This window comes from Capra hircus, chromosome 2 (assembly GCF_001704415.2).
Source record: "Capra hircus breed San Clemente chromosome 2, ASM170441v1, whole genome shotgun sequence".
NCBI classification, from domain to species: domain Eukaryota; kingdom Metazoa; phylum Chordata; class Mammalia; order Artiodactyla; family Bovidae; genus Capra; species Capra hircus.
Genome location: NC_030809.1, coordinates 114087685 through 114114654, shown reverse-complemented (window position 1 = coordinate 114114654; position 26970 = coordinate 114087685). Strand labels below are relative to the sequence as shown.

At 42.9% G+C, this 26970-nt stretch overlaps 1 protein-coding gene and 1 pseudogene across 1 annotated transcript in view; one reads left to right on the top strand and one right to left on the bottom strand.

The window, feature by feature from the left end:
* Positions 1-26970, top strand: part of WIPF1 (WAS/WASL interacting protein family member 1) — a 128136-nt gene that overhangs the window by 55791 nt on the left and 45375 nt on the right. The gene's annotated exons all lie outside the window — the stretch shown is intronic.
* LOC106502671 lies at positions 19323-19675 on the bottom strand (annotated as a pseudogene).

The following is a 26970-nucleotide window of genomic DNA, read 5'->3' as shown; positions in this document are numbered from 1 at the left end:
ATCAAAGTCTGTACAAAACAAACATTTTGACCTCTAAATTCATTCTTTGTTTGCTTTTTAGTCAGCTTGGGTGAAATAAAGGGTGTATTTTTAAGAGACCTAAATTGGTTCACTGGAATGACACTAGCAGTTCCCACCTGGAACGGAGACTGAATGTTTCTATTCTCCGTCTTGTGCTGTGTCTCTTTAGACCCTCAACCAGGTGTTGTGTGAGCCTCATTTACAGAGATATTTATTGAGATGACCAAAAAGTTCATTCCGATCTTTTCTGTACAATGTTACAAAAAAACATGAATGAACTTTTACCCAATCTAATACATTGCCTCAGAAGGGAAGGGACAGGGCTACAGTCCCTGGAGCCAGAATTCAGACCCAGGGCTACCAGTATCCAAAGCCTCCCCTACTCTGCTTTCCAGAAGCATCAGCAAAATAAACCAACCAGAGCATTTCAGTAAAATAATGTAGACCGAGTGGCACCACAGAATGACCTCCTTATCATGAATGAAAACAGGGGGCTCCTCTCAAAAATTTCAGGTAGTTGCTAAAGCAGTCATTGAAATGAGAAGATACATGAGAAAAACTCTTTTTTCCATCTCTCCCCCAAACAGTGGTGGGACTGCCTGGGTGGTGTGATGGCTGTGGGCTAAGAGCATGCCCCTCCATCAGCCCTGCAGGAAAACGCCCCACCCTCTATGGAGTAGAAGTCCCCTGGAGCCAGCTGACAGCAGCTGTCCACGCTGCTCCTGGAAGGCGCCTGGGAGCTGGGAGTCTGAAGCCAGCCAGCCCTGAGGAGGCCTGACAGGGGCTTCTGAGAGCCTTGGAAGTGGTCCAGGAACTGGAGGCATTGACCTCAGCTCCAGGCTTAGAAGGGCTGGACTCTGTCCCTCCAGTGCAAGCCAGACGGAGGGCTGAAGGGAAACAGGGTCAGTTCTCACACTGGAACCTTCCATGGGGACCATGGGGAAGAACAGCCCCCACCTCAGCAGATGATGGTCAGACTGTTTGCCCTGGTGCAGCTGGGCTGGTTACTAAAACACTAAGATGCTTCAAAACCTGTTGGTGACTCATTACCAACCTTAGTCACCCCAGTGCACTCCCAGCACCCCAAGACCTCTCTCATAATTCAGCAACCAAGAATTCGTGCCCGGCACAGCACGGGGTACCCCAGGACCCTGCTCCCGCATCCAACATTGTTTGGATTGGTTAGTGCCTTATGGGCTGTTAGATATTTTCACTGTAACTCCTGTCTCATCCCTAATAAAACAGAACACTGAGCCGGTGATGACAGATGTTTAAAAATTATTTACTTATTTATTTTTGGCCGTGTTGGGTCTTCACGGCTGCGCCCAGGCTCTCTCTAGTTGAGGAGCGTGGGCTTCTCATTGCAGTGGCTTCTTTTGTTGCAGAGCTCAAGCTCCAGAGCATGGGCTTCAGTGGTCGTGGCACACGGGCTGAGTTGCCCCTTGACATGTGGAATCTTCCCAGACCAGGATCAATCCCATGTCCCTTTTGGCAGGCAGATTCTTAACCGCTGGACCATCATGGAAGTCTGATGATTTTGATGGGGGCCCAGGAGGGCAACATTGAAACTATAATTGTTCCCCAAATCACTGGTTCTCTGCTCTGGGCCTGTGGTTAGCATCCCAGGCTATTTTTTTTATCATCTAGAAGGAAAGCATCTGCAGTGGCTGTCATTGGGAAGGTAATAAGTAGAGGTCACGCAGGGCCCCTAGAAACATAATTTTGTCTAGTGTTTTCAGGGGGCCCCAGTTTCAGAAGATTGGATTTTTTTAGGAATACAACATCTCTCCTCCACTTGGTTTCTACTCCTCTCCTACCTGTCATGAAAAAAATGGTTATCTCTGTGAAACATGGCTTGTTTGCCCCGCTAGAGCAGTTGCTGACCACCTGCCCAGAGGAGGTGAAAGTTTCATTATAAGCCAAGCTCTCCTAATCTTGATTTATTAGTGCCAAACACTTGCTTTTTGCAGCTGTGGGAACAGTTTTCAAAGCAGATTAATTTCTGAGTTGGACTAGCAGTACCACATGGTTAAGGGAAAAAAAAAAAAGAGGATTCTTTCACAAACACAGCAAATGCCCACACATGGTGGTTCCAGGGGTGTGTGAGGAGTCATTGTGCCCATCCACAAAGTGTCAGACTAATTTTTAGGTGGTTCGAGGTGTGCTGAGTCCTTTAACATGGGGTGGGGTAGGGCGGTTAACCTGAAATCAGTGGACATAATACATCTTTATTTCCACTAGCCTCTAACTAAAAAATTTGCATTTCCCTCGAGTATGAAGGTAGCCCACAAACTTCAGGAGTTGTAGCAGCATTTGTGACCGCATCCCCGATAGAAGTCATCGACATTTTACATCACTGAATGGTAGGCAGCTTCTAAGATGGTCCCCAAGGCTCCCCACCTCCTGCAATTCACACCCTTTTTAACATCCCTCCCCTTCATGTGAGCTAGATTAGTGACTCATTTATGGTGAACAAGGTGAAGCAGAGAGGATGGCATGTCTCTTCTGAGATTTAATTATATGATTTCCATCTTGGGGGCTTTCTCGCACTCTCTTGCTCACTGTGAGGAAGGTCAACTACCATGTTCTAAACTGTCCCATAGAGAGAACCACACAGCCCAGAACCAAGGGAGACCTTTGACCAATAGCCGGCGAGGAACATGTGAGTGAGCTTGGAAGGAGAGTCTCCCCTAGTTATCATGTCTGCTAGAAAAAATACATGATGACACCTGAGATGAATGGTTTCATGGATCTAGTTTCTTAGGATGGTGCTAAATTATGGCTTTGTATTTTTTTAAGGTCAGTTGACTTAAATAAAAATATTGAGTGAATGATCTAGTTTGGGTGGTATGCAGCCATCCCAGAATTATGAAGTTGGTTTGCAAATGTTTGACATTTGGGAACCACTGCCTTAGGAAACTTACTGGGAGGCCAGACACATAAACAGATAAAGAGATAACAGTTCAAGTTCAGGAAGGGGGAGTGTAAGTTCAATCAGATTGCTTCCAGGGTATTTGATAACCTAACAGAGGGGTAGTCTGCACCTCTCCCAAATTTCTAGTCACATGTCACACTGCCCCTTTGCTACTGCCCCCCAGAGCATGAGAAGGGGGAGATGGGATGGGGAGTGACTTGGGAGGCCCAGCAGGTTCCTCATTGTCCTCTCATCTGTGAGATCAAGCTCTGTGTAACTTAATTTCCAGACCTAGAAAAATGTTAGTGCCTGAATCACCTTTGTGGTCCACCATCTAGTCCTGCATAGTCCCATGCGGTGACCACTTGAAATGTGGGTGATTAGAATTGGAGTGGGCTGTAGGTGTAAAGTGTACACAGGATTTGAAGACTTAGTATGGCAGGCTGTAACATATCTCGTTAGTAATCTTTACATTGATTCACGTTGAAATGATATTTTAGATATGTGGGATTAAATAAAATATATTCTTAAAGTTAATTTCATCTACCAGTAGAGAACTGTAAATTGCATATGTGGCTGGCATATTTCTAATGGGCAGCTGCTCTCCCGGCCTGCAGATGAGAGAAAGTACCCAAGTGTGTGGAGAGGGTTTTGGGGGTGGCGGAGGCGGGGGGTGGGGTGGGGTGGTTAGTCCTGTACTGACTGTGCTAACCTGCTGTGATTCTGCTTGTCCCTCCCTGCTCTCCAGACTGTGCTTCCGTTTGCTTTCTGGATATACTGGATATCTTGCCAGACCTCAAGCTCAATGCCCTTCCTCTAAAACCTGGACCTCCTTCTGCCTTCCCCATCTCATAAATGGCACCCCCTGTCTAATCAATCTCTGTGTCTTGCTGTTTCTCAAATAACATGCTGTATCACTTGAATCCATCTCCCCTTTTATATTTCCTCTGCCTCTTCCCTGATTTACACCTTCAGAGACTGAAGGCTGGACCAGTGCAGGTGAGTCTCCTACCTTTAAAGACTCTGGCCTTTCACCTCACTGCTGTCGGAGTGAACTGATAAAGCACGGATATGACTGTGGCACCACTGCTTAAACATCTTCCATGGGGCCCCAACACCTCCAGTTTGGGAGTCCAAATTCCTGAACACCATCCGACCCTAGAGTACCTTTCCAGCCAGCTGCGTCTCAGGAGCAGCCCTGCTCTCTCATGGCCAGGGAGGCTTCCCTCCCTCCTCTGCTTAGCAGACTGTCTTCAAGCACAGCTCCTCTGCAAAGCCTTCCATACCCACTGCTCTGCCACCCTTACGGCACCTTTGTACCCTGTTACCACCCCAGTCACATGCATTGTGATTATCTGCTTACATTATCTTCCCGCCTCCCATCCCCCAAGAACGAACCCCTCTCTTCCTACCTTGGTATACTTCCCCCTGCTACCCCAGCACCAGTACAGTCCCTGGCCAGAGTATCTTCTTAGCAAATGTTGGCTAGATGAGAAAATAATAGATCAACGCTGAATGTTTTCATGCTTGTGGGGAAAAAAAATCTGTTGGAGATTTAAGCAAGGATCTCAAGATCAAAGTACTACTTAGATGTGAACTTTCGCTTTTGTCTATAAAACAAGTTATTCTGACTTGATGAAGATTAAATAGAATCTAGAACAGAAGTGGTTTCCTTCTTGAAAAATATTGTATGCTTTTTTTCCTTTATACTTTCACTCTGGTAACAATGGTTTTTGCTTCTGTTAAATTGTTTCAACCTATTCTAAAAAAATGACTCACAAGGCAAAACAATTAGATTCTAGTTCTAACTTGAATGCATTTCCCAGGTCCATAACCTCTGGGAGCTTTGGTTACCTTATTTGTAAACCGAAACAGTTTACTCAGTGATCTCTAAAGTAATTTCCATTTCTAAAATTCTAAAGCATTTTAAGGTTTCAAGGGCTTGAAGATGGGGCTGCTGATCATAGGCTTGTTTTACTCTTGTTTGTAAGCGACCCTTCTGACATTTACTCGGGAGTATAGAGTTTCAATATATGTTCTGTTCTGACACATTGAAGAGAGCAGATTAAGATGAAACTCTTCTAAAACTGTAATATTCAGTGTTGGAAAGAATATGGTGAATAGGGCACTCCTTTATGATGCCAGAGGAAGTGTAAGCCCTTCGCACTGTGTTTCAAGAGAATTTAAATTGTTCAGACTGTTTGATTCAGTATTTTTGTTTCTGAAATTTATTCTGTGGCATAATCCTAGCTGAGCCCAAGAATTTGCATGTCATGATCCTGATATTGGCACATTTATAAAAGCAAAATAAGAGATAACTAGATGACCAGCAACAGAAGAATATTAAATAAAGTTTGGCATAGAATATCATACAGTCGTTAAAAATCATGTTTTCCAAGAATATTTAGTGGCACGAAAGAATAACGAAAAACTGGATTCAAGAGTTGGATACATTATAATCCTAATTTTAATTAGGATTTATACACATGCACATTTCATAGGCACACACACATGTTTATATTTACATGTAGAGAGAGAAACAGGGACCTAAAAGAGATAATCCAAAGGGTTAGCAGAGTATACTTCTACTCAGTAGGAAGAGCAGGGTGCCGTTGGAGTGTAGAGGTGAGACAGTGTAACACCCCAGTGTCTGGGAGCTCCCGTCTTGCGAGTGCTACAGACATATATGAGCATCATTTAGTGGTGATGGGGTTCCATACAGTGAGCAAGTAGCTGCCCGTGAGCTTCGGCAGGTCAGAGAAAAGGCCATGGTTCACACTCCTGAGCGGCCCTGCCAGAACCACTGCAGCTCTACAGCGTCTGGGGGGAGCACGGCAGCACCACCTCCAGGCACGGACTGTTTCCAAGCCATGCCCAGCCAGCAGGAGCTTCACTTCTTGCCCTCCCCATGGCCTCACTCTGACCCGGAATCCGAGGAAGGAAGACCTCTGAAACTTAGGAAGGACGTTTCAAACCCTGGGGAAGGGCGGGGAGCCATCTTTACCACATCTGTTTTTGTTTGGGTGATTTATTTTTTATTGTAGCTAATTTACGATATTATTCTAGTTTCAAGTGTATATCAAAGTGACTCAGTTATACATATGGATATGTGTACATATATATAAGCGTTTGCAGATTATTTTCCATTATAGATTATTATAAGATATTGAGTATAGTTCCCTGTGCTATACAGTAGGTCCTTGTTGATTATCTATTTTAATATAATAGTGTGCATATGTTAATTCCAAATTTCTAGCTTATCTTTCTTGTGCCCCCTACCCACCCCCATCCCCTTTGGTAACCTTAAGTTTTTTTATGTCTGTGAGTCTGTTTCTATTTTGTAAATAAGTTCATTTATATCCACATATCAGGAAAGACTAGAGATCTCTTCAAGAAAATTAGAGATACCAAGGGAACATTTCATGCAAAGATGGGCATGTTCTCAATAAAGGACAGAAATGGTATGGACCTAACAGAAGCAGAAGATATTAAGAAGAGGTGGCAAGAATACACAGAAGAACTGTACAAAAAAGATCTTCACGAGCCAGATAATCACAATGGTGTTATCACTCACACTCAGCTGGAGCCAGACATCCTGGAATGTGAAGTCAAGTGGGCCTTGTGAAACATCACTATGAACAAAGCTAGTGGACGTGATGGAATTCCGGTTGAGCTATTTCAAATCCTAAAAGATGATGCTGTGAAAGTGCTGCACTCAATATGCCAGCAAATTTGGAAAACCCACCAGTGGCCACAGGACTGGAAAAGGTCAGTTTTCATTCCAATCCCAAAGAAAGGCAATGCCAAAGAATGCTCAAACTACTGCACAACTGCACTCATCTCACACACTAGTAAAATAATGCTCAAAATTCTCCAAGCCGGGCTTCAGCAATACGTGAACCATGAACTTCCAGATGTTCAAGCTGGATTTAGAAAAGGCAGAGGAACCAGAGATCAAATTGCCAACATCTGCTGGATCATCGAAAAAGCAAGAGAGTTTCAGAAAAACATCTATATCTGCTTTATTGACTGTGCCAAAGCCTTTGACTGTGTGGATCACAATAAACTGTGGAAAATTCTGAAAGAGATGGGACTACCAGGTCACCTGACCTGTCTCTTGAGAAACCTATATGCAGGTCAAGAAGCAACAGTTAGAACTGGACATGGAACAACAGACTGGTTCCAAATAGGAAAAGGAGTATGTCAAGGCTGTATATTGTCACCCTGCTTATTTAACTTCTATGCAGAGTACATCATGAGAAATGCTGGTCTGGAAGAAGCACAAGCTGGAATCAAGGTTGCCGGGAGAAATATCAATCACCTCAGATATGCAGATGACACCACCCTTATGGCAGAAAGTGAAGAATAACTAAAGAGTCTCCTGATGAAAGTGAAAGAAGAGAGTGAAAAAGTTGGCTGAAAGCTCAACATTCAGAAAACTAAGATCATGGCATACGGTCGTATCACTTCATGGCAAATAGATGGGGAAACAGTGGAGACAGTGACTGACTTTATTTTTTGGGGCTCCAAAATCACTGCAGATGGTGATTGCAGCCATGAAATTAAAAGACGCTTACTCCTTGGAAGGAAAGTTATGACCAACCTAGACACATATTAAAAAAGCAGAGACATTACTCTGTCAACAAAGGTCTGTCTAGTCAAGGCTATGGTTTTTCTAGTGGTTATATATGGATGTGAGAGTTGGACTGTAAAGAAAGCTGAACGCTGAAGAATTGATGCTTTTGAACTGTGGTGTTGACTCTTGAGAGTCCCTTGGACTGCAAGGAGATCCAACCAGTCTATCCTAAAGGAAATCAGTCCTGAATGTTGATTGAAAGGACTGACACTGAAGCTGAAACTCCAATACTTTGGCCACCTCATGTGGAGAGCTGACTCATTTGAAAAGACCCTGATGCTGGGAAAAATTGAGGACAGGAGGAGAAGGGGACGACAGAGGATGAGATGAATGGATGGCATCACCGACTCGATGGGCATGGGTTTGGGTGGATTCCGGGAGTTGGTGATGGACAGGAAGGCTTGGCATGCTGCGGTTCATGGGGTTGCAGAGTCAGACATGACTGAGTGACTGAACTGATAAGTGATATCATATGATATTTGTCTTTCTCTTACTTCACTTAATATGGTCCATCCATGTTGCTGCGTATGGTATTATTCCATTCTTGTTTATGGTTGAGTAATAGTCCGTGGTATGTATACCACATCTCTTTTCCATTCATCTGTCAATGGACATGCAGGTTGCTTCCATGTCTTGGCTATTGTAAGTAGTGCTGCAGTAAACATTGAGGGGTGGTGTATGTATCTTTTTGGATTATGGTTTTATCTGCTATACGCCTAGGAATGGGATTGGAGGATTATATGGTAACTCTATTTTTAGTTTTTTAAGTATTGATTGCTTTTAAAAATGTGCTTTTTAGACATTATTTTATCAATGAGCTCAGGAAACAACATAGTATTATGCAAAAAGAAAATACAATATGTACAAAAATAGGGCATCATAGTATATATCATGCCTAAGGTCATGGAAGTGTGACCTAAGAAAATAGATATCAGAAACACATTCTAGTGTGGTGGAATGTGCAGACCAAGTCCCCTTCCATCAAGGAAAAGTTCATGAGAAAGCTGGAATAGCTTGCAAAGCTCATAGCATTTCCTGGCACATAGTAAGCATTAAATGATTCTTGATTTAATAAATATGTGCTTAAGTTACTAAGATTTTTGTTGAGTGGTGCAAAGGAAAATGCTAATTGTGAGACAGTAGGGGAGCAAGAAATAGACCCTCTGTCAGGCCTCACTAATAAAGGGAGTTTATTATAGGAAGGTTAGTAAGGGGGAACTCAGGACTAGCTCCACAAGGAGGCATATATTTGTTGGAAGCATGGACTCTGGGACCAGGCCGTTTGAGTTCGGGCTGTGTCTCTACCACTTAAAAGCTATGTAGCCTTGGTCAATTTACTTAACTTCTCTGTGTCCCATTGCCGTCGTCATCTACTTCATAGAATTATTGAGAAAACAATTGAATCAATATTTGTACAATACTTGTAATGCTCCTTAGCACACAGTAAGGGTGCAGTGAATGTTCACTATTATTGTTGGTGTTGTTAGTATTAATACTATTAAAATTACTGAAGGCTTGGATGCAGTTTAAGGACCTGAAAAACCATGATGCACCAGGAGACCGGTCGCCTCTTCTTTCTTCATGTCCACTGCTTAACTGGTTCAGCTGTTCCTTTCTGTCTCTTGTCTGGTTGCATCAGCTGACTGCCCCTCCCTCTCCTTGATCCCCCACTTCATCATTCTGAGGCTGGGAGGAGCCTGACTGCCCCGTCTGAGTGGAGGTTTTCATGCCCAGCCAGTTCAATGTGCTCCCCACCCTGAAGACTGGCCATTCCTGGCCTGAGAGCTGTTCTTGTACAGTTGGCCATGGGTTGGACTTCCCTGGTGGCTCAGAATCAGCCTGCCAATGCAGGAGACGCAGGAGATGTGCGTTCAGTCCCTGGGCCTGGAAGATCCCCTAGAGGAGGAAATGGCAACCCACTCCAGTATTCTTGCCTGGAGAATCCCATGGATGGAAGAGCCTGGAGGGCTACAGTCCAAGGGGTCACAAAGAGGCGGACATGACTGAGCAACTGGGCAGACACTCACAAGGTGAGGCTAGCGGCATTTGGTCTCAGAAGGGGAATGTAGGCACAGAGAAACACTTGTAATTATGGAATTTTAAATTATTCTGAAAAGAGGACTCATAAAGAAAGGGTTAAAAAAACTTCACACTGTAGAAGAGATCCAGTGACTTATGGCATTTTCCACCTAGTACGCCGATTCATTTTCTAAGGCCTGTTAGTCACTGTTAAGATCCAGAAAGGAAATTATGTGACTAAGAACTGTGGAAATGAAACCTCAGAGAACTTTTTTGAACCTATGCCTTTCTAAGTCATGCCCTTTCCACCTCTGCATCAGTTCACAGTGTAGCATGTCAACTTTCTGGTACCTTATTCAATTCTTTCCGTGCCATGGACAAGCCAAGAAAGCACTGTGTGGTGTATAAACTAAACACGAAGATGGTGATGGGTGTTCTGATTATTTTCAAAAGCTGAATGATGCCTTTAGGAAAGTTCATAGGGAGAAGCTAATATCACATGGTATGCACCCTCATGGACCACACTGCCTTCTGACTGTCGCTGCCATGGACCTGCGTCTTTTTGCCGCTTCCTGTGTCTTCAAGGTGATCAGAATGACATTGCGCTCCCTGGAAGTCACCACCGCTCTAGAAGTCAGTCACTGAGTCAGGTCTGACAGCAAGGGCTCTTTGCTACAATGCCTGTAGCTCCACAGGAAGCAAGGCAGCAGGAAGCCCACTTTTAGGGGGTCAGAGCTCGCAAGCTGTGTGAGACCATTGTTCTTTCTGGGCCATCTCTCTTCTCCAGATGCCTATGATTCGGTATTTCTTCTGGCCAGAGAATAGCAATGGAAACACTGAACAGAAAGCATTCTATCCCTTGTTACTCAATGTTGTTTTTTTCCAGAGAAGCCCAAAAGGTTATGTTGGGTTTTATGAGCTGCAGAGGATTGCCGACTGGTGTTCCACCTAGAAGGACAGACATCAAAAACTGCAGGGGGGAGCTGCCCTTGGGTGGGCTGTTGAGCTGAGACAGAATCTCTGCTTCCTGCTCCCAACCTGAATATCATGAAGGGGAAGGGGAAAGCATCCTCTAAAATACTTTAATTGTCCCCACATGTCATCTGGGTACTAAATATTTTAAACTAAAAATCTTATTACGCAGTTGATTGTCAGTGACACATGTTTCTGATATTAAAAGTCAATCACTCTTTTCTGTCTTCCTCTCAGAAAAATGGAAATGAAATAAAATAAATATGTCTTCAGCTGTGAAAATTTCCTCAAATGATCAGAACTGAAGGGCTTTTGGAACTTTCTTCACCCTGTCAGCAAGAAAAGACATCAAAACAGTGATACAGAACCAGGACTGAAAAAAAAAAAATTTAAAGATTTTTGCTGACATATCTAATGATCTTCTCAAATGAAAGTTATTTGAAAAAAAAATTAGGATCTTTTTAAAATTTTGGTAGTATCCACCACGTATTCTGTCAGAAAAGTAGCCGATTTTACAGAAAATTCCAAATGGTTTTCAAAACCAAATATAACGTGATCTTTGTTGCTAATTTGTTCACTTAATTTGAAGAATATTTATAAATGCTTGAAAGCTGGAAATTCAGTATTGGTCAGTTTAAAAGACTGTAGATCTATTTCAGCCTAAGGTTGACCAAAGGAAAAAAGCTTTTAGATATCCTGCTCCTTTCTTAGCTCTGTAAGGACAACATTGTGGAAGGATTACCCATGGCAAGGCTTCAGCGATGGAGAGACCAGGTGTTAGAGGCGCAGAATGGCTTCTGATGTACTACTGGCTTCAGCAAGAGAGGTCAGACTCCAGGGCCCACCGGTCTCGTGGAGAGAATGGTGTGCAGTCCTCCCACATACGTGGGAATCTGGGTGGGAAGCCGTGGGGGTAGGGTGTCTTCCCTCACTCCATCCTGCCCCAGGATGGATAGTCTTCCCCCTTTCATCCCCTTTGACACAGAACGAAATCACTGGATAATTGCTGACCCTCAGTTTTCCTGCATGTGTGTGTGTGTGTGACTCAGGCCAAGGTAAACTGGTCTCTTGGGTTTATTTTGAGTTGAAATTAGCTGAGCTGTTTGTTTCCTCTGAGCATATACAGATGCTTTTTGAACTATCTTTGTGTTTGAGGGATTTTTTTTTTCATGGTATCAGCACACCACTTCCTCCAAGTCATTACTTTGAAACAGCTTTGCAGAGGGAGATATTCCTGCTGGCCATCAGCTTGGCCAAGCAAGCGATGATTGAGGGATGGCAGCAGACCTTCACGGTGTATTTCATGTTTGTGCATGACTTCACGAAATGATTCCTCGTCCACGAATTTTGGCAGACAGGATGGGCTGTCATCTGACCTTACCAGTAGAAAACTGCGTTTTGTTAACATCAGGCACTAGCTCCCTGTTTGAATGATACTCAAAGTTTAGGCTAAAATAGTGTCCTCGGATGACCCTTTGCCTGCTCTCTCTGAGAATGCCATGGAACCTTCTTGACTGTGGATTTCTATGTAATCTTTGATCCTTCCAGGCTCTCTGGTTCTGATAAGTTTTTAGAAACTGCAAGTGTGAGTAAAGTCATTCTTAAGTTTCCTCTTATTATACTTTAAATATTTTTAAATAAATGACCTTTGAATGCTCTTGAATGTTGATGTGCAAACATATAGTGCTTTTACTAATATGCTTTATAAATATTATTCCTCTTCCATAAATTCATGCATTTCTTTTATTTTGAGGATAGTAATATTTTATAGTATCTTACAAGTAAATTCTAAACCTTTCAGTTCTTTTATGCTTATGCTAAGGAAAATAGGACTAGAGATTTAAAATATACAACCATAATAAGTTTATAGTGATTTTATATTCCCAGATTTATGGATTTAAAGGAAACTGATTTGACTTGCCTCCAATTCTGATTTTATACTTTTTAAAATGTTACTGCTTTCTTGCATAGGGGGAGGGAATAGGAAGAATTACACTTAAGGAAAATCACCACTGAGTTGACCCAACCCTGCTATGGACTTTATTTTTGTAAAAGCTCGAATTCTAGCAAAGCAGCAACAGGTCCCAGTTACTTCCCTGAGCAATGTATACTGTATACTGCCTTTCATAATTATGTATTTATTTATTTACTGCTGCTCTGGTTTTCGTTACTGTTTGGGGTTTTCTTTAGTTGCAGCGAGTGGGGGCTACTCTAGCATGGTGCACTGGCTTCTCACGGCAACGGCTTCTCTTGTTGCAGACCTTGGGCTCTAGGGAATCAGACTTCAGTAGCGGCGGCTCCTGGGCTTTCGAGCACAGGCTCAATAGTTGTGGCCCACGAGCTTAGTTGCTCCGTAGCACGTGGTATCTTCCTGGACCAGGGATTGAATTTGTATCTCCTGCATTAGCAGGCGGATTCTTTACCACTGAGCCACCTGAGAAGCCCTGTTCACTGTCTTTTACATTGTTTTTAAGTAATTGTTAATGAATCCAGGATATGATATATGTTGTTCTCCATTGCTCAACCTTGTACAGCTTATGCCTGTAAAGACTTTGAGATACCTCAACTTTGTGTCTCTCAGCACTTCTGAGAAATTCCCATCTATATTTACAAGATATATAGGGAGGAGGTGGAAAGCAAGGGAAGAAAACCTCATCTCCACGTTTGTGCAATTAGAGGTTGAAGAGAATTCAGTAGACCCCACTAGTGAAGAATATTAAAAATATACCTCCAGAGAGTATTTTCAACGAGGTAGGAGCAAATCTTGGATGAATATAAAATTCTGTGTTCAGAAGCCTTTGTACCTTGGAAAATAAAATTTCCCATTGGTGAAATTCATATTGGTTTTCCATGAATCCCCTGCCAACAGGAGTTGGATCCTCATAGTGTTTTCTGTATGGTATTAAATTTTGCTGAAGCTTCACTTGACTCTTGGCACAACTGGCTTTCGCGTCAGAGTCCCTCAGCTTGTGGTGGCTGAACTTGGGCATAATGATAGGAATTGTGGTTTTGTTTTCTCACTTGCTCACAGACGTTAGATCTTGTCTCAAGGCCTGTTTTCTTTCAGTTCATCGTGTGCCATCTCTGAAAACATTCACAGACCATTCCTATTCTCTCTGTACTTCCCAACCACTAGAATAAAGCAGACTTGATTAGAACCTCTGTCTTTCATTCCCTAGTTGGGTGAGACAGTCTTAAAGGGCTTTGGGACCTTTCATAGTGCACTGAAGACAAGTCCAGCCTCTGCACAGCGGATCTGGGGTCCCCGTCCTCCTCTTGGAACTTTAACTGACAGCTGGCAGGGAGCCTCTCCAGGTGAAATGAAAACAAAAAAGTGAACACAAAATCAATTTACAAGTTCCTATTTCTTCTGAACTTTTACAAGAAACTGTTTTTTTAGGCAGTTTCTGGGGCATTTTTTCTGAGTCTGTGTCCACTGAGTCCAGTGACATTTAAAATTGCACACAAATGCAGAGGCATTTGTAAATGAGAATGGAACCAGCACAAATTGTGTAGATTGATGCCAAGTTTTTGAGACAGGCCTAAGTAGACCTGAAAACTACCTGTAGAACCAACATAAAATGGAGACTCTGAAATTATGAGTACCCAGGTTTTCTTAATGATTTTACGCATGCTCAGTCATATCTAACTCTTTACAGCCCCATGGACTATAGCCCCCTAGGCTCCTCTGTCCCTGGGATTTCCCAGGCAAAAATACTGGAGTGGGTTGCCATGTCCTCCAGGGGATCTTCCTGACCCAGGGATTAGAACTCATATCTCCTGCACCTCCTGCATTGCAGGAGGATCCTTTACCACTGTTTCATCTGGGAAGCTCTTTCTTAACTATGATATGGAATATATTCCTTATCCTTAAATTACATCGAATTATCCCTCTAGAAATAAAAGGAGCCACTTCACCTGCTGTGTCCCCTCCTTTACCAAGTATAACTAGGGAGAAGTTGAACTCACTTAATAATAATAGTGATAGCTGATGTTGTTGAGTGTTTAGTATTGTGTTAGGCATTTTACCCCAAAGCATATACCTTTCTCACTGAGACACACTGAACATCTGCAAAGTCCAGGAGAGAAAACTGTATGAAGTGAGGAACAGCTCTTGACTTGGGAAGACTCAGGTGAAAAGGATGTCATTCCAGCCCAGGTCTACTGGTTAGTCATCAAATAGCTAACTGTAGTTACTTTGAATGAATGACGTAGGTTCAGAAGGGTGTCATTCCAGCCCAGGTCTTCTGGTTAATCATCAAATAGCTAACTGTAGTTACTTTGAATGAATGACGTAGGCTCAGAAGGGTTTTTATCACCAAGTTTTTAATTTAAAAAAAATCTAAGTTTTACTTTTTCCAGAATATTTACAGAATGGCTAAGGAAGATAGTAAAGATAATGGAAGCTTGGATGCTTATTGAAAGTGAAGTCACTCAGTCATGTCCAACTCCTTGCGACCCCATGGACTGTAGCCTACCAGGTTCCTCCGTCCATAGGATTTTCCAGGCAAGAATACTGGAGTGGGTTGCCATTTCCTTCTCCAATGCTTATTAGGGCAGCCTAAATTACTCCTTAGTTCCTGGGAACTTCGGTCTTGTGAAAGATGGAATATGGTGACTCAGGATCATAATGGTTGTTTTTTGGACTCAGACGTTAGAAGTTTACACATGTCTGCACGTGTATAACATAAATCAGGGCACTCCTACTTCTGCCTTTGAGACAGGAGGAACTGTGGTCAGATGTGCCTGGATGTCCTGCTCTTTCCTTTCAACGTGGGATGGAAACATTGCTTAGAAGTTGAACATTCTCAGAGGCTCCACAGTTGCAATCTCAGGGAATTCTTTTGTAAGCATATTATCTGTTGGGAGTAGGGGTGATTCTTGATTTATGAAATTTGCTTTATAAACACACAGAAGTAGTCACCACTGTCCACCCAGTCTCCCAATGGTTAAAACAGTTTATTTTCTCTATGAAAAGTCATGGAGCCTTTAGATGGTCTTCAAATTCAAAAACAGAAGAAATAAGATAAAAGATTTAAAAGCCTATAATTTTAAAAAATATCCAGATAACAGCTAATGGAAAAAGACATTCTAAAAATGGAGAAGATAGTAAATACATAAAACATTGTCAACCTCATTAATAATCAAAGAAATGAAAATTAAAATGGCTCATACATACAATTTTTTTGTCTATCAAATTAGCAGATTTTGAAAAGTGGCAATAGTGCATTTTGAAAAGAAATGAAATGGGTGTTAGTGAGAATAAGAATGGTAAAACTGAGAAAACAGTATAACAATATGTATCAAGAGGAAAAAGGAAAAACTTCATATATTCCATTTCTAGTTGTTGTACTCTAATAAATATACCCTAAGGAAATAGTCTGAAAGGATCACAGACATTTCATATTAGTCATATTAGTCATAGTAGGATTTATAATAATAGTCATAGTAGGATTTATAATAATAAATTGGATGTAATTTAAATGTCTACCAATGAAAAATATTTACATAGGTAATAGAACATCCATAAAAATGAAACATGCAGCTATTAAAATTATGTTAGGCTAATATTTGATAACATGGGGGAGTGTGAGAAAGATGAATATAAAACTACATATATATAGTAGTAAAGTATATATAAAGCTATATATATATAGTTTGATCCCATTTCAGATGCATACACAGGGAGAAAGATTGGACGGAAAGTCTAAAATGGTAACTGGTTTTCTCTGAGTATTAATGGGTCATTTTAAAATTATATCATTCATATTTTCTAAACTTTTCACATATGACTTTTTCATAATATGTATTTATTTTAAGGAAGAAAACTATAAAAAGTAGGAGAAACTTAAGTTTACCCCAGACAGCATTTCCCTCCACCTGAATGTCTTCCTTTCTCTGAACAAAAAGACTACTAACTTGGGTTAACAACTCCTCTGCCTTTAAAAGTAAAAGGCAGCAAGTCAGTTTCCTCCTGACATCTTGATGAGATCATCTTACCCTATGGAGGGGAGTTAGGACTGCTGGGTAAGAAGTACTTAGGGACAGGGCCCCCTTACATCTGGAGTGGGGTCAAGAGAAAGCATAGGGCTGGCTTGAGGATGGGGCAGAAGCTGAGGTTGGTGCAGCAGAGCCATGAAGCCCTCTCCCTTGAAGAACTGAAACTAAAGTTTGAGTTGCCTGGCATGCTGTGATTCATGGGGTCGCAAAGTTGGACACGACTGAGTGACTGAACTGAACTGAACTGATTGTGAATTAAATAAGACTTTTGTGGGCCGGCCTGGCAGGGTGTCCTCAAGTATGTTTGTATGGAAATGGTTCTCAAATAGAACTGATTACCGCCATTCTTTGATGCACTGTACATGTACACTAGAGTCTGCCTGAGTTAGCCTTCCTCTGGGTGTGACCTTAAGGCTACTCTGTGCTGCACAGAATGAGAGATAAATTGCTTTCCTTCCATCACACCATCAACTCCGATATGAACGCTCCGTGAGCGTGGTGATCACTATGTGATCTCACCGTTTGATCCCTGTGGCATCCCTAACACCTGAACCAGCACTCAGCACACCATAGACGCTGAGACTGCATGGGAGCCCTCAGTGTTCCCGCCCCTGGTCAGCCGTGTAGTTGGAGACAGGGACACAGGGAGAGCAGATAAAAGATCCTAGAAGATTTTACTTCTGGAAAATAATCTTCCTTGTGTGTATTTCTTCTTGGCTGCAGAAGACTGGCCAGGAGGCTGCGTGTGGGGCCAGATGGGCCAGTGAATAAGGAAGGCAGCTGTGGTGACCAGGACGGGCAGTGGCTGGAGTTGGGAGGCCACAGGTCAAGGTTATGTTTGACCTTGGCCATGAAACCCAGACAGCTACATATTTGCCTTGCCAGGACAGAGCTGCCACCCCAAAGCCAAGTCTAACACCCAGGTTGGGCTCAGTTTAATTGTTGCTTAGTCTTGTTTTGTTTATTATTTTTTAATGGTGGTAGGTAGGGGTGAAGCAGGGAGAAACTATTTTGCCTTTTTTTAAAACTATGTCCATTTACCTTCCTGAGGGTGTCCTATAAAATACAAACCACGTGTGGTTTTTACACCTCACGTCTTTGTGGTTTGCTATTCTCAAACTAGTCAATATTTAAATGTAGTCATGGAGTTGCTTTTTACACCAGCCACCAGCTGATGGTTCTGTCCATTCTGCTGGAATGGTTTCAACAGGATGAAATGATCCAAGACTGAATTAAGCAGCTTCCATGCAGCAGGGGGAGGAGTCCTTTCGTCAGCACTGAGCAAACACACAGAAAACCCCAGTAAGCCAAAAGCAGGACACACACACAGTGGTAGAGCAGGTCACCTTGTGGCCGCACCTCTTGTGATCCCTTGCCCCTCCACCTGTCTTCGGAGTTGGGGGGAACAATGTGCATGCCTTTGGTCCAGCGGGAGGCACTTTGCGCTGCCTTCCCAGTGGCCTGGGGGGGCAGCCATCCCTTTAAGACAACCTGGAGGTGTTTTTCCAACAGTCTGTTTTCCCAGTCAGTCATTCAGACTCCAGAGCAGCCAAATGGGAGGCGGAAAGTTCTTGAAGTGGCAAAATCAGATGGAATCTGGGGTCATTCGAGTAGAACACATTGTTTCAGCCAAACCACTGAGAGAAGCAGGGGCTGCTAAGGAAGAGCAGGAAGAAGCCGTGCACGCAGCTGTGACCATTGGGAAACAGTCTGCGAGTCCCTCCCAGGACTGTAGGTGAGCAGCTGGGACAGTCCCTGCGGGCTTCTCTCCCCATTCCCCAGGCTGGAGGAGCAGAGCTGTCAAATTGCCATGCCTGACTTTTTTTTCTCATGGGCTTCTAGAAATTCTTTCATAATTGAGATTCTATGATCAGTAGACAGACATTTCAGTTTGCACATACTTCTTAAGATACTTAGCAAAGATCTAAAAATTCATGTTGTTGTTTTGAGGATCAGTATACAGACATTTCAATTTGTTCACAATTCTCAATATACATATGAAAAATCTTTAAAAATCATGCAGTTGTGATTCTTTTCTGAACAGTTATTCCAGCAACTTCCCAGCTTAAAATTTGGAGGCAGATTTTCCTTAACAGAATATCAAGGACCAATATCTTCAAATATTGACATGCTGTTACATTCCAAGTCCCATGAATTCACAACTTAAATTATATGCACAACATACTTAAGTTGTCGATCACTGGGTTAGACCAAAGATGTTACAGAGTGTGCAAAATTCTGTCCCAGAGAGCCAAGGTCAAGGAGTGAGTGGTCTGCTTTAGGCAACAGTTCTACCAAAAACAACATGAAGAGAAGTAAAGTGTTCAAGACATTAAATATACAACTGACTCCAAACCACAATTTATATATGGCAATATAATACAAAACTGCCATGCTTTGTATTATAGGATAGGATATAAAAGGAACCCCTCATCTATGGAATGTTAAACTGACACCCAAGACAATCAAAGCCTCGGATACTCAACATCCCACTTGTTTTCTTATTGTACCGAAAAATAAACCACCAGCAAATGCTTCTCTTTAAAAAAAGAAAAAGCATTTACACTTAAAAAATGGGATGAGGTGGGATTCCTTCATTTTAAAAAAAGTTTCTAGAGCTGCTTAAAAAATGTTCATGTCAATGTATGGCAAAACCAGTACAATATTGTAAAGTAATTAGCCTTTGATTAAAATAATTTTATATTTAAAAAATGTAAAGAAATGTGCATTTCAAACGGTTGATAAAAATAGATCTCTGGATTATACAAGAAGGGAGAGGGGACCCCTGATTGGATTGGGTGTGTGATGATACTCAGCGTACTTGGCTTCTTTCTCTCCTGCTTCATCAGAGACTGGGCTCTCCTCGGTTTTTAGATTCTCTGTTTTCTACAGGTAAGTCTTCTTTAGTTTCTGGCCGCTTCAGCCTGTTTCTTCTTTGCTCCCCTTTGCCCCTTTTGTTTGCACTTTTTTGTCTGAAGAGGTATCCTTTCCTGCCACATTGTTTGGCTTTGTTTCCACTTTTGCGGGAGCCAGTTTAGGGGACAACCTCGCCCATCCCTTCTTGGGCTCCTCCTTCGCCGCCCCTCAGTGGAACTGGCCTTCCTCGCAGACATCGTGAAGCCAGGCTGAGAGCCTTGGCGAAGCCAGCTGCCCAGCCTCTGCCTCTCCTCCAGCCGTCCCAGCGATGCTTCAAAGGGAAGTCGGTCAGGGGCATGCGCAGAAGCAATGGCTCACAACCCTGTCTGACCCTGGACTCACTTTGAATAACAGGGTTTTCTAATGTCCCCTTCACAAACGTCAGTGAACTTTAACCAGGGAAATAATCTAACTTCACACATCATTCCTCCCTAAATCTGTGTAATCTTTATCTGTAATTAAGGAAAGGATTAATTATAATTTATTAATTAATACAAGGAATGTAATTTATTATAAAATAACTTCAATTGTAAGCAATCAGGTACTACTCATTAGCAAACAAAATGAAGTGGTCAGGGTTTTGCAGTTGCACTAATTATCGTGAGTGGGGCATTGCGACTGCAGACTAATTTGGGTAAGAGAGACTTCATTTCCACAAGTGGCAATGCATTGGGACACATTTTCCAGCCAAGGTGAACAACTCCTGGTAAAGAGCTGTGCAAAGAATAGTATTTCATGTGTATGATAGTTGCATTACTAGGAAACTTGGGGACTAATACAACAGTATTTATTTACTTGGAATTACGTGTAAAATGGAGCTTAATTGTCAGCTTAGATTACTAAAGTTTTTTCACCTACATCAATGTCCACCAGGACCTTTGAAGGTTATGTGGGTCAATTCTTTATTGAGTGGGACAGTCTGGTACATTGCAGATTGACTAGCATCCTTGGCCTGCATCCCAGGAGGGCCTCCCCATTGTTTTGACACCCACAAATACCCACATTTCCTGCCCACATGCAGGAGGGTTGGGTCTGCCTCTCCAGGTAGCAGCTGCACCAGCCAAGCCCAGCTTCTGTGCAGTCAAGGGCCCCCCGGGGAAGTCTCAGGTCAGTGAGCCCTTCTGCAGGGTTCAGTTGAGTGGCCTCAGGCCCAAAGGCATAGAGCTGGATAGACCCTTGTTTCCTAAGGAGTCAGGGGAGGGCTTTCTTGTCCACGTGGTTCTATCCTCTGGCAGTAGACATGGAGTAACCAGCTATATGGCTGGAGAGAAGACCAGATAGGGAGCAATATGGCTATTGTTCCCACTCCACGAATCATGGTAGAGAACCCATCCTGAGCTTCATACCTGATGAAGCCACCAGATTAGCATCCAGAAGGCACACACAACTATCCATATGCCAGCAGCTTCTCTCTGGGTGTGTGCACAAGCAAATACTTGGCAGGATGTGAAAACAGGGCTTTCCTCCCTTTGGCCCCTTAAGTTGTAAGAAACTTCTTCCATCTCACGTGGTTTTTTCCCTCTATGAAAGTGAAAGTGAAGTCTCTCAGTCGTGTCCGACTCTTTGCGACCCCATGGACTGTAGCCTACCACGCTCCTCCGTCCATGGGATTTTCCAGGCAAGAGTACTGGAGTGGGTTGCCATTTCCTTCTCCAGAGGATCATCCCAACCCAGGGATCGAACCCGGTTCTCCCACATTATAAGCAGACACTTTACTGTCTGAGCACGTGTATTGGATGTTGGTGACTACCTGGAAAGTGTTTGCCTTTTTTTTTTTTTTTAAGATTTTTAAGAAAAACAGTTTTATCCTTTATAAAGTATCACTAGGACATAAATGCTGTCTCCATTTCCTTCACTCAAGATACAAGCAATTGTTGGATAAAAGTGAGCACTTTGCAGGGGCTGTGAAGAGGTGTGCTCAGTCATGCAGTTAGGTTTGAGTCTTTTGCGATCCCATGGACTGTAACCTGCCAGGCTCCTCTGTCCATGGGATTCTCCACGTAGGAATACTGGGGTGTGTTGTCGTGCCCTCCTCCAGGGGATCTTCCTGATCCAGGGATTGAACCCACATCTCTTGCCTCTCCTGCGTTGGCAGGTGGATTCTTTACCACTGTGCCACCTGGGAAACCTTACAGTGTTTGCTTTTAGTTTCTCTTTATTTTTTGGCTGTGCCAAAGGGCCAGTGGGACCTCAGTTCCCTGACCAGGGACCAAACCCACACTCTCAGCAATGGAAATGCAGAGACTTAACCACTGGACCATTAGGAAAGTCCCATATGTGAAACAGATCACCAGTCCAGGTTTGATGCATGAGACAGGGTGCTCAGGACCAGTGCACTGGGATAACCCTGAGGGGTGGGATGGGGAGGGTCAGGCTGGGGACACATGTACACCCATGGCTGATTCATGTCAGTGTGGCAAAACCACTGCAATATTGTAAAGTAGTTAGCCTCCTGCTGCTGCTACTGCTGCTGCTAAGTCGCTTCAGTTGTGTCCGACTCCGTGTGACCCCATAGATGGCAGCCCACTAGGCTCCCCCGTCCCTGGGATTCTCCAGGCAAGAGCACTGGAGTGGGTTGCCATTTCCTTCTCCAGTGCAGGAAAGTGAAAAGTGAAAGTGAAGTTGCTCAGTCGTGTCCGACTCTTCGCGACCCCATGGACTGCAGCCCACCAGGCTCCTCCGTCCATGGGATTTTCCAGGCAAGAGTACTGGAGTGGGGTGAAGTGTTTGCATTTTAATTAAATCACCTAGAATATGGTGAAGCCTCTTCTCACCAGGCCCTCACCATCTGGACTGTGTTGTCCAGTGTGGTAGTGGCTCTTGAGTCTTTGGAATGTCACTCATAGTAAAATACACTCCTGTTTTTGAAGACTTAATAGGAAAAAAAAGTGCAAAATACCTAACTAATAGGCTTTTTATTGTGGGTACATGTTGTAGTGATAATATTTTTGAAACAGGGTGTGAAATAAAATATTGCTATTTTATATTGTTTTCCTTTTAATGTCACTAGTAGAAAATGTGGAACTGCACATATAGACCAAATTTTATTTCTGACGGACAGTTCTAATCTAGGAGGAGGGTTGCTTTCTTTTGTCGTTTGGTTGGTGTATTGGGATTTGGATTTTGTTGTCTTTAATAGAGTCCCCAAGTTTGAGAACTGGATGCTTTCTAGGAGAAACTATTTGGGTTCTGAATCAGTATAAGGGAGCCCTCAGTCTCTGTTCCGTTTCATCCATCCATCAGCCAAAGAGGTCATTTTGAGGAGAAAAAGGTAACTTCTGTAAAACTCCCAGGTCTGAACATGATTATAACAGTGAGCAGCCTCTAGTGGATGAGGCCTCTTGGGAGTGAGCCACAAGTCCTTTTCATATCATTGTTTAAACTTTTTGCTATAGAAATATTTCAAATGTATATGAAAAGTAGTCAGAACATTATAATGAATTGCCACGTATGCTTCATCCAGCTTCAAGAATGATGATTTCAGGCCAATTTTGTTTTCTTTAAACCTGTACCTATTTTCCCCCTTTTTCATTTCAGGGCAAACCTAGACATCATATCTTTCCATATACAAATATTTCAATGTGTACCTCTAAAACTTTAAAGACTCTATAAAAAACAACATAACTTCAATAATATTATCACTCTTTAAAATTAGCAATAATCTTAGTATTATTAAATATCAATATTCAGATTTCCAGTTATCTCATTTATTTATTGAAGCACAGTAATTTATAATGTGTTAGTTTCAGATATACAGAAAAGTGATGCTGTTATATATATATATATATATATGTATGTTCTTTTTTATGTTCATTTCCATTTTGGTTTATTACATGATTCTGAACATAGTTTCCTGCTCAAGCTGGAAGAGCAGGAGTGAATGGTCAGTGGATGCCTCTCTACCCAGGTCTGAGGCTCTGCTGTAATTTAGGGGAATGATGATAGGCAGCCCCAAAGCAACCAGTGTGTACTCTGTCTACCTGTCCAACACACACACCTGTGCATACACACACGTCTTACACACACAGTTTCAAAAAGGCCCCACAGAATAAATCACTCACCTTCCTCCCCACAAAAAGCGGACAGTTGAGGTCCAAGTCCAGTGCCAAGACCAAACTTTCCACAATGTTGTCTGTCAGCCCCAAATGTATATCGTGGTCCAGCGGTCAATTATAAATGAAACAGCCAGTGCACAATGGTGGAGGCAGGACAGTAGAAGAATTTCACAGCTAAACTTCCATTTGGGAAAGGAGAGGAGTCATTTGTCACCTGACTCTAGCACATTTTATAACCCAGTGAGCAGATTCTCCCTGTGTGGCGATGGTATGGAACTTGGGTCAGTCAGTGGCTTAACTTCCTTCTGCTCTTCCTCAAGAGTCTTCCTTAGCCGTTGTCTTCCAGAGCCGTCTCTAGGGCAGGGTCGCACCTGTTCCACAGCCTACGCCTTGTTCTCTGGCTTCACGGATCTAGGGATTGCCTTAGGATTTAAGCAGTCATAAGCTGTTTTCAACCATTCCAGGGTTTTATCCTCTAGTATTTAAAAACATGATAAGATTCTCTAGAATCCCCAAGCTCCATGGACTAGTGAACAAAACTCGAAATCGTGTTGGGAACAAAACTCAAAATTGTGTTGAGTCGCAGTCTTTGAAGGTGGAACCAAGCCTAGGCACTTCTGTCTCCCAGCAAATGAACCACCCTCCACTCCTAAGTTCTGTGGCCTTTATCTCAGTCTCTGATTAGGTACAGTGTTGAAACAGTGGCCGGAGGTGGTGAAGCCACTGTTAATTTACTCCTTGCTCCTGAGATGGAACCCAGTATATCACAAGAAAGGTAACAGCCTTCTGCTCAGATGAGAGACCACAGTGTCTTTGGAGGAGACAGTGGGAAGTTCAGCTTCTTCTTTGTGTCAGACTTCTTTCCTGATATTGTTGTTATCTTTTGGCCCTGTTCTGCCTAATGTTAGCATAGTGTAGAGAACTGGGGTTTTTAACCCCACAAGGCTCCGGATTCTTTGATTCTCAAACATCTTGGTTGCACATCATAGGGGAAAAAAAAGGCCTCTGTTGACAAACCTCTTCCCTGCCCCCCTCTCCACCAGGCTTCCAATAAGTTTCATCCTAAGTTTCTCTTTCCTGTGTATCTTACTGAAGGCTGAAAGTAGCCGACATACTCCAACCTTCTAATTTTTTCTCTGAATTCTTCAATGGCGCACCTTCAGTAGGCTTGTGGTCTTCGACCCAGGATTCAGTAGGTGGCAGCCTAACCAGCAGCGATGCCATCACATAACCAGGATGGCCAACTTCCTAGCCCAGGAGAGCCTGCGCTAGCTGTCACCCAACCTTAAATCAGCCAGTTGCACATTTTAGGGTTAGTCACATTCAATATTCACTTCTAGTACTGATTTCTGTATCACATTAGTGTTTGTATTACCAGTAATAGAAAACCTAACCACACTCACTTGCATGAAATATAGAATTTTTTTGCTAGTATAATTTTAAAGTCCAAAATAGAGCTAGCTTCAGGTATAGAAGGATTCTGCCAATAACATCAGCAGCTGGTTTTCTCCATCCCTCGTTTCTCACTTTGTTGGTCTCATTTTCAGACCCCATGTGGTCAGAGGATGAGTGAGTCAGTTTCAGCCCCTCCATCCTCACAGACCCAGCTCCATCCCTCAGGAAAAATTCTGTCTTCTGGACACAAATTCCCTTGGTTCTGGTGAGGCCACAGGCTATTGCCAAGAAAAGTCTCTGGGGCTGCGTGAATGCAAGGCTCCCATGAACCAGCAATTCATGTATCTGGAATCGGAATAAATTCCTCTGGACCCACAGCGTCTGGGAGGGAGGGAGGGAGAGATGTGTCTCCAAACAAAAACTGAAGAACATCATTGTAAGTAGAGTCAGTGGATGCTGAGCTGCCAGAACACAAGAAAATATGTTGCAAATGTTTCCCCAAGTAAGGTTATACCAATTTATATTAGCAGGACATAGAATAGTGTGATGTTAATTCTCAATTTCTCTGTTTCTGAGATTATTTTTAAATGATCAGCCTTCTATATAACTACTGATAGGTTTATGGGCAAGAAGCTAATTCCTTTGTTTCTGCTCTTTTAAATCATGTGATTCCCATATTTTAATACTTTGAAAGTAGAACTCCCCTTACAATAAATGCATACATTTAGTCTGGTACTGTTTCTTCTTCCCCATAAAAAGCTATAAGATAAGGGGGGTGTTTTGCTATTGAAGGAAATGGTGTTTTAGAATGGAAGGAGTACAGTGTTCTAAAACATGTTTCTGCTGCTGCTGCTGCTGCTGCTAAGTTGCTTCAGTCGTATCTGACTCTGTGCGACCCCATAGACGGCAGCCCACCAGGCTCCCCCGTCCCTGGGATTCTCCAGGCAAGAACACTGGAGTGGGTTGCCATTTCCTTCTCCAAAACATGTTTCTACTACCGGGGAAATACTGCACCATAACAGGTAGTCATGGAAACACAGTTTGAAAAACTGGAATGAAAAGAAATCAATTGTCCTATATTTCATTCGTGGTAACTGTTGGCCCGACTCAGTCTCTGCTGATTTGGGGTCTCCACAGGAGGGTCGTTGGCTGTGATTCTTCACTGCCTTTTCCAGGTGAGAACCACAGTGTTGTGCTATAATCTCTGTGTGCTCTTCATTTTCCGTCTCTGTAGATTAATATGAAAGATTCTTCACTTGATTGTTCTGGAGACTGTTGATTATTGTTCTGCTCTGTTTTTATGCTAGGACTGGTCCATGTGTTGAATAAGGTAATCTATGCATTTAAAATTCCCTTTGAAGTCTGGAATCATGGTTGTCTTTATTTGCCTCAGGTTCTCAATCCACTTTTCTTCAGCCTTTCATTATACTAACATACCCAGTGAAAAAAGTGAAAAAGTGAAAGTGTTAGTCGCTCAGTCGTGTCCAGCTCTTTGTGACTCCATGGACTGTAGCTCACCAGGCTCTTCTTTCCATGGAATTCTCCAGGCAAGAATACTAAAGTAGGTTGCCATGCCCTTCTCCAAGAGATCTTCCCAACCCAGGGATCAAACCCAGGTCTCCTGCATTGCAGGCTAATTCTTTATAGTCTGAGCCACCAGGGAAGCCTCAAAATCAATACAAACATCCCCAACACCAATACTAATACTGCCATCAACTGCTCCCCTCCATGTTACAGCCTTCTCCCCACCCCTCTTCCTTCCGCCTCTTCTTATGCTTATACAGAGGAATTAAGTGAATCCTCCCCTGAGCTTAAGGCCGTAATGACACTGGACCATGGAGAGAGAGACCGGGCTTCTGGCACCAGCTCTGCTGCTGCCCGCTGTGTGACAGAGGCAGGCCACTTAATCTCTCTGGACTCCCATTTCCTCTTCTGTAAATGATGGTGTGGACTCTGGTCTCTGCAGTCTCATTCATCCTTAAACTTCCTTATAAGAAACCGACACTGATCTGGGAACACCTGGGCACAGAGGAAGGGACAGA